Raw genomic sequence first — 8,323 nt, forward strand, 5'->3', positions numbered from 1 at the left:
CAGCTTCTTGAGTAGCTAGGATTACAGGCCTGAGCCACTGGTACCCAGCTCACTTGTGCTCTTTCTCCCCCCTTCCTCCCCCCTCCTCACCTGATCTCTCCCTGTCTCTCTGCTAGTCCTGGGGCTTGAACTCAAGGCCTAGACACTGATCCTAAGGCTAGCACGCTACCACGTGAGCCACAGCACCACTTCTGGCTTGTTTTCTTTTTAATGTGGTACTGAGAAATTGAACCCAGGGCTTCATGCATGGTAGGCAAGTACTCTACCACTAAGCCACACTCCCAGTCCTCTAGTTGTCTTGGAAAGCAGAAATAAAATGGTGGGAAATCAACCTCAAAGGAAATGCTTCTTATCAATGTGCGAGAAGTAATGCACCTACTACCCGAGGAACGTAATTGTAAGCCCAGAGAATAAAATTTAATTATCCAGACAATAAAACTTATTTTAAAAAAAGGAAATGCTTATCATGTAAGAACCTATCCTATATTTTGATGAATCTTATCTGATCTTTTGGTATTGTTAGGTCCGCCTGGAGGAAATGACTTCTTCCCTTGGCTCTCTCCCCCTGCACCCTGGAAATCCCCGCCCAGCACCTGTAACCCTGGCAACTGGCATGGCTGGGGGCAGTGGGAGGTCCCCACTGAGGTATTTCCCCATCCTCTGAGATCACATCCACTTCTGCTGTGGCCATACCCCTCCCCCTATATAATCTCTCACTTCCCACCAAAAGCTCTCTTGCTCGCCCTTCGTGGAGTTTCCTTTCAGCAGACCTTACAGAAGTAAGGAGTCTCTTCCAAGATATTTCTGACCAAGTTCACAGCTTCTGTTAAATAGACAACTGACCAAGTAAAGCTGTCTTCCCACCCTCTTTTAATTGTTCCTGACATGGATTTAAGTCTCAGGCACAACCCATCCACAGGCCAGCAGTGGTGACGCAGTGCTAAGACAGTGGAATCCTGCTCTCAGGGATTTAGCCAAGATGTCCTGAGAAAAGTGAGCTCTGGAGCTGGAATTGGGAGAACACCAATGTTCTCCCAGGTTTTGGACAGTGTGTAGAGAAATAACCAGGGATATGGAACAGGGAAGGACGAGGCTAAGGGAGGAATTTAGAAAGCTATTGTGCCAGGGCAGGGAGTTTGGCCTAAAGGTAGAGTGCTTGCCTAGCATGCACAAAGACCTGCATCTGAGAATTACTATTTGCCATCAGAGTGACCTTAGGTAATCTGTGGCAGCTGTTTCCTCACCTGCCACCTGCCGTCATAATGCATCTTTATGGCCCCTGTCATCATCAAATAGGACAATGCCAGGCAGAGTGTTCAGCACAGTGCTTAGACCAATAGCAGACCTGAGATGTACTTAATACTGTTACCAGTTTTGTGGCTATTTTTTTCTTTACTGAACTCCAATGAGGTGGTCATTCATCTTTTCTGTGGCCCAGTGCTAGAGGGTCACATTGGTCCTTTTATCCCTTTATAGGCATAAAAGGGATGGATTGGCCAGAAAACAGAAAGTTTGAGATTTGCAGACACTAGTAGAAGAAAATAGAATGTGGTGGGCAGTAAAAGCATGAGTGTGGAGGAAAGGTGAGTCAGCAGGGGCAAGGAGAGGTTGTAGGCTGCATCCTTTCAGGGGGGTGAATTGCGCACCGACATTGCTTTGCGTTGTCCAGGATTCCCAGGGAATAATTACTATGTCAGAATCCATGAAAGTCAAGTTCCAGTTACCAATGAGGGAGAGCCAATGGGCACAAATTTGTTGGTGACAAGATACTTCGTTATTGGCTTGAATACTCACACCTAGGCAAAGCCCTGCTCCCAAGATTTCTAAACTTGAATTTTCTGCTGTACCCACTCATTAGACTAAATAACAGCAAGAAGGCAAGCCAAGGATACAAATAGAATAGATACCTTAGGAAATGATCAGAGACCAGAACACTCAGCTGCTGAAGGTGTTTCAGTGTAGCTGGGATGTGGCACAAGTTGGGGTCTGGGGGAATAATTAAACTGCATGAAATCTAATTCATCCACAAAGGCCTGTAAACCTCTGGCATGAGCCTGTTCCAGGACAGGAGTTCTCTGAATGTGAATAAATGAATGAATGAATGAATGAATCAACTATCTGGATTCAGATTCCAGCTCTGCCACTTAACAGTAGTATGAGCTTAGATGAGTTCTGAAAGTTCTGGAACCTTTAGGCCTCTATGCCAGTGTCCTTGTTTGTAAAATGGGGATTGTAATCATTCTTGCCTGAGTATGTGAGGGAGAATAAATGAAGAGCAAATGTAGACAAGCTTCAGACTGCCAGCAGCTCACACCTGTAATCCTGTTCCTCAGAAGGTCATGGTTGGAAGCTAGCTGAGGCAAAAAAAGAAAAAAGAAAAAGAAAAAAAAAGTTTGCTAGACTTAATCTCCAAATAACTAGGAAAAGCAAGGCTAGTGAATGGCTCAACTGATATAGTGCTAGCCTAGCAAACTTGAGGCCCTCCGTTCAGACTTAAGTATCGCCAAAAAAAGAAATGTAGACAGATAATATATAACCAAAAAATGGTCTCACTCATGCTGTTGTTACTGTTCTAGATTATTGTTTTATTATTATTACTGGCTTTTGATGAATTCTCGTGAGTGGCCTATAAAAACGAATCTTGGATTGCACAAATAGAAAATATAAGTTGCCCTATCAGCATCTGCTTTACCACTAGCAGACATATCAACAAGGAGACAGTGAAGGTTTTGTTTAACTGTTTTCTGCCAGTTGAAGAAGAGCCTCTGCTTTGCTGTAATTAACTGTGAGCAGGCAAGGCCAGTTAGTGGCCAGCTGTCTCATCTTACCTGTCCATCCCACTGCCCACAGGGGGATGTGTGGCCCAGAAGTGAAGCTGCAGAGCTGGGAGGTACACAGTGCCAACCACTCACTGGATAGACTTAGTCTCTAGATTCTATATGACATATTTATTTGTTTTGTCAGTCATGGGGCTTGAACTCTGCGCCTGGGCACTGTCCCTGAGTTCTTCAGCTCAAGGCTACCTCCCGACCCCTTTAGCCACAGCACCACTTCCAGTTTTCTAATGGTTAATTGGTGATAAGAGTCTCACAGTCTTCAGTGCCCAGGCTGGCTTTGAACCATGATCCTCAGATCTCAGCCTCCTGAGTAGTTAGGATTACAGGCATGAGCCACCACACCTGGCTTCTATATAATTTATACCATGTAAAATGTTATATAACATAATATTATAACATATAGGATATAGGTATATATTATACTATGTAGATCCTATATGGTATATATGATCCCATATACATATGTACAATATTATCCTAATCTGACTATTCTGAATACACACACACACACACACACACACACACACACACACACAAGAAAAAAAGTGTTTAGGTACAATTCCTTTTTTTTTTGCTAGTGCTGGGCCTCGAACTCAGTGCCTGAGCACTGTCCACTGTCCTTGGGCTTTCTCAAGACTAGAGCTCTACCACTTGTACCAGAGCACCACATCTGGCTTTTTTTTTTTTTTCCTTGATAACAACTCTTTGTTTCCCCCACCACCACCACCAAGGGGAAAAAAAAACCCAAAAACAAAAAACAGATGTTCAACAACCACACAGGGCTAAAAGAAAAAAGAAATATAAGGAAATCTACGATTGTTAATCAAACTTACAAGATTCAGACCCCAATTTCCCTTGGGTAGGGATAATATACAAATCATAATATCTGATTTTGATTTAATAATTAGCCACTTGTATAGATGTGTGTTTCAGGTATTAAACATTGATTCTAGATACTTTCCAAGTGGAAAAGTTGCTCCATGATGACTGGGTTTTCATGCTGTTGTGTGAAATGTACTAACTTTGTTACAAGATATATACATTAGCCATCTGAACACATTACCCCTCTGATGTGCTGGGAGCTTAAGAGAGAGGAATTGGGGGCGGTCAGTGGAGATAGAGAGAGGGATCAATTTAGAGTCAATCTATAATCCAATACATGGTCTGGAAGAGATAATAGGTCAAACACTGTACAAACCAGACCCCAAACTTCTGGCTTTTTTCTATGTAAGTGGTACTGAGGAATCGAACCTGGGTGCATGCTAAGTAAGCACTCTACCACTAGGCCAAACTCCTGGCCCTATAATTACTTTTCACTATGTTTTACTAAGACGTTATGTGCGCACGTGCACGTGTGTGTGTGTGTGTGTATGTGTGTGTGTGTGTGTGTGTGTGTGTGTGTGTGTGTGTGGTGTGGCAATTAAACCCTGGTCCTATGCACACTAGGCAAACAGTACTTTCAATGTTCAAATGTACTCACCATCTACAACTTATTGAGAGGAAAAATCCCAGGATTTTGCCTCTTGGAACTTCTTCATCAATACTAAGAAAAACAGCATTTTTAGACCATCATCTCAGGCAAGACATGGCCCTTCAAAGCCTGTCATGTGCCTAAGCCCAGGATTGGAAAAAAAAAAAAAAAAAAAAAGCCCAGCACCAGAAGCTCATGCCTGTAATTTTAGCTACTCAGGAGGCTGAGATGTCAGGGTTGCTGTTCCAAGCCAGATGGGGCAAAAACTCTGAGAGATTCTCATCTCCAATTAGCCACTAAAAAGCCAGAAGTGGCACTGTGGCTCAAAATTGAAGAGCTCTAGCCTAGCGCTGGAACACTTGGGCCCTGAGTTCAAGCCCTATGACTAAAAATAATAATCATAAATAATAAAAACATAAATAAAAATGGAAAAGAGAAAAAAATCTAAATTTAACTGAGAAAGGGGATGACTTTTCAATTCTTTGGCATTTTTACTAGTCTGGTATTTCTCAAGTCTTAAGACAAAAAGCACACGTTCGTTTTAGGCATTAAAAGTTTTAACTGCCTCTGCAATTTCTTCCTTGAGTTGTCTTAAGGAAACTATTTATTTTGCTTCTTTACCTTGCAAATAGCTAACGGCTCCCAGCCAGAGCTCAACCCAACCCTTTTGTGCCCTGCAGCCATCACTGGTCTTTAAAAGAAAACCGATTCTTTGGAATGCTGTGCGTGCACTTGCCTGTCCCAGCAGCCGGCCCCACCTGCTGAGCAGGTAAACCAGATCCCCAGAGCCGGCCTCGGCAGCCACATTCCAGCCCGGCACTCTCTTACTCTAATTGTTACCTGTCAAACGGGTCAACCAGGCACTTGAGTCTGGTCCAAACATGCGCATGTTCCCACGAAACCCTAAACCTGCAAACCTTTGACCTTTCCCTCATTTCCAAGACCCCTTGATTATTTTGACCAGCTTGATGTAAATCTGAAGGCTGACTTTTCTGTTTCTCCTCCCCATGAATGTGAAGCTTGCGGGGCTTTGTGTGGTCTGGCTTGACTCAGCCCATGGTGATTCTCAATGACCAGAAAGCACAATTAGAATAGCCAAGGACTCTTGAGATGAAATCTGCAAACCCTAAATGGTGGCTAGTCCTGACCAAATGGAGAATGAATGCTCTCCAGTGGGTAGAAACTGGTGACTCACAGGTGAAAATCTTCCTCTCCTTCCTGCACTGGGCGGGCAGCCAAGACTGTGGCCCACACCTGGGCCTGAAACCTCCTATAAGTATGGAAGGCCTTGGGCAGATGGTGGGAACTGTCTAGGCCTCAGCTTCCCGTCTAGTAAAATGAAGAGAGGACTCTGCCAGCTCCAGGTCTGAGTTCTCTTATCCCACGGATGACACCAACAGCAGGGACATCTCGCCAAAAGAATGCAATGTCCCATCACCATTGCCATTTGGGACGGTGAGGAGAGGCTTAGGTACTGCTGGAAGGGGAACCTTGTGTGACCACACCTGAGGACTTCCCTCACTCGCGGAAAGCCTGGGCCCATAGTCTCTCAGTCCCCTCTTAGGAATAGCTGACCACACCTTCCCTTCTGTAGTCTATCCAATTGTCTTTTTAAGTTAGAAGAAACAGGTTTGGCTTTATTTTTTGTTTGTTTTCTTGCTTTTTTTTTTCCAGTCCTGGGACTTGAACTCAGGGCCTGAGCACCGTCCTTGGACTTTTTCCTCAAGGCTAATGGCTCTGTCTCTTGAGCCGTAGCATCACTTCCCGCTTTTGTATGTATGTAGTACTGAGGAATTGAACCTAGGTCTTTGTGCATTCTAGGCAAGCACTCTACCACTAGGCCAAACTCCCAGCCCCAATGTTTTCTTGGTTTTGTTTGTTTGCTTTTTTCAGTGGGGCTTCAACTTGGGGCCTGGGCATTATCCCTGAGCAGTTTGGCTTAAGGCTAGCATTTTAACATTTTGAGCTACAGCTCCCCTTCCAATTTTCTGGTGGTTAATTAGTGATAAGAGACTCATAAATTTCCCTGCCTTGGATGACTGCATCCCTCAGATCTCAGCCTCCTGAGTAGCTAGGCATGAGACACTAGTGCCCAGGTTTTTGTTTTGTTTTGTTGTTCATTTTTTGCCAGTCTTAGGGTATGAACTAGAGCCTGGGCACTGTTCTTGAGCTTTCTCAAGGTTAGCGGTCTATCACTTGAGCCATAGCTCCACTTTCAGCTTTTTCTGTGTATGTGGTACCAAGGAATCGAACCCAGGGTTTTGTGCATGCTAGGGCCATGCTCTTAGCCTTATTCCTGGATTTTTAGTTTTTATTTTTGTCTGTTTTGATAGCCCTGTGTGCCCATAACAAATTTAGAATCAAAACTACCATTCAGGCATCCTGACAAACCCTTCTGTCTACTTCTACAGCAACTGGGGCCGACAGCAGACATGTGAGCTGAGCATGTTCCCAGTGAATCAGCTTCCTCACTTAGAGGCCTGGGGAGGGGGCGAGTAGGAAGGGCAGGGAGAGAATTGTAGGCCAGCCCCCCAAAAAATCATTGTCACTCAAACGACAAGGGAAAGTACTTCCAAAATTGCTCTAATAATACAATCTCCAAATCCTAGTGTCAGAACTGGAACTTCTCAGACAGGTTTCAGAGACAGTACAGGGCTGTCAAGCCAGTTTGCTGGAATCTTTTCCCCTCTTGGGCTGGACAGGTTATTCTTTCAAGAGCCCAGGGTCACACTGTGCATGCAGAGCAGGAACTGGCACTTCCTGCTCTCCTGCTCACTTCAGCCAGCTCAGACTTGTTTGCCAGAGCTAAACTGGCTGGAAGGCTCCTCCAAGAGAAACTTCCTTCGGGCTCTGGGTTGAGGGTGTCCACCAATCTGCTGGCCTGCCTCGTATCCTTTGCCCGTGTGTTTTACTTCAAGGAACACTGAGGGCAGCCTCTGGGTGCTGCTAATTCATGGGCTGCTCTGCTGTGAGCCTCTGGATCCCCACCGGGACTCTAACTAAGGGGGCCTGTAGAGGTCAGACAGGACAAGCGAGCAACTTCAACTCTTTGAGATGACTGCTTGCATGCAAACACCACAATGTGGTGGCTTTACAATAAATTCGACACTGTATTTATAGAACAAGCCCAGTTTGCATTATTTTCAACAACCAAACATTCCACAGGGAGTAAATTTGTCAGCTGTGAACTGCTTAATTGTCAAAACTATTCACTTTAGTCCAGCCCCAAATGGCTTAATTCTCAATCTTTTCCTGCCATTTATGTGCTTATTGGGGTGGAGTGTTTTTGTTTTGTGTACTTTCTGAGCCTAAATTTTCCTATCCTCAAAATGAAACAACTGTCCTGTCTTCCCAATGTAACATCAATGTGAAGAATGAATGAATGTATAGGGCATTGCACATGATAAACATTTAGTAAGCAAACAACTAATTTTGCTGTTGCTGTGGATATAAAACTTATTTAAAAAGTGGTCCTTTGGGCGCGGTGGCTCACGCCTGTGATCCTAACTACTCAGGAAGCTGAGATCTGAGAATCAAGGTTCAAAGCCAGCTGGGGTATTAAAGTCCGTGACACTCTTATCCCCATTTAATCACCAGAAAACTGGAAGTGGTGCTATGGCTCAAGGGGTAGGGCAGTAGTCTTGAGCTGAAGAGCTCAGGGACAACGCCCAGGCCCAGGGTTCAAGTCCCATGACTAACAAAAAGAAAAAGAAAAAAGTGGTCCTTGCCAGGCACTGGTGGCTCACACTCGTAATTTTAGTTACTGAGGAGGCTGGTATCTGAGCATTGTAGTTCAATGCCAGCCTGGGCGGGAAAGTCTGTGACACTCTTATTGCCAATTAACCACTCAAAAACCAGAAGTGGGTCAAAGTGAGACAGAACTAACCTTGAGTGAAAGAGCTCAGAGACAGTGCCCAGGCCCTGGGTTCAAGCCTCACAACTAACCAGTAAACAAGAGAAAGAAAGAAAGAAAGAAAGAAAGAAAGAAAGAAAGAAAGAAAGAAAGAAAGAAAGA

The 8,323-nt window shown here is 44.4% G+C and overlaps 1 non-coding gene across 1 annotated transcript; it reads left to right on the forward strand.

Moving 5' to 3' along the window:
• Positions 1-3,790: 3,790 nt before the first annotated feature.
• LOC150059084 (small nucleolar RNA U13) lies at positions 3,791-3,893 on the forward strand. The gene has a single exon (XR_016536752.1). It is a non-coding gene; the product is annotated as a small nucleolar RNA U13 (small nucleolar RNA).
• The last annotated feature ends 4,430 nt before the right edge of the window (positions 3,894-8,323 follow it).

The sequence above is a fragment of the Megascapheus bottae genome, chromosome 9 (assembly GCF_031878675.1).
Source record: "Megascapheus bottae isolate mThoBot1 chromosome 9, mThoBot2.hap1, whole genome shotgun sequence".
In the NCBI taxonomy this organism is placed as follows: Eukaryota; Metazoa; Chordata; class Mammalia; order Rodentia; family Geomyidae; genus Megascapheus; species Megascapheus bottae.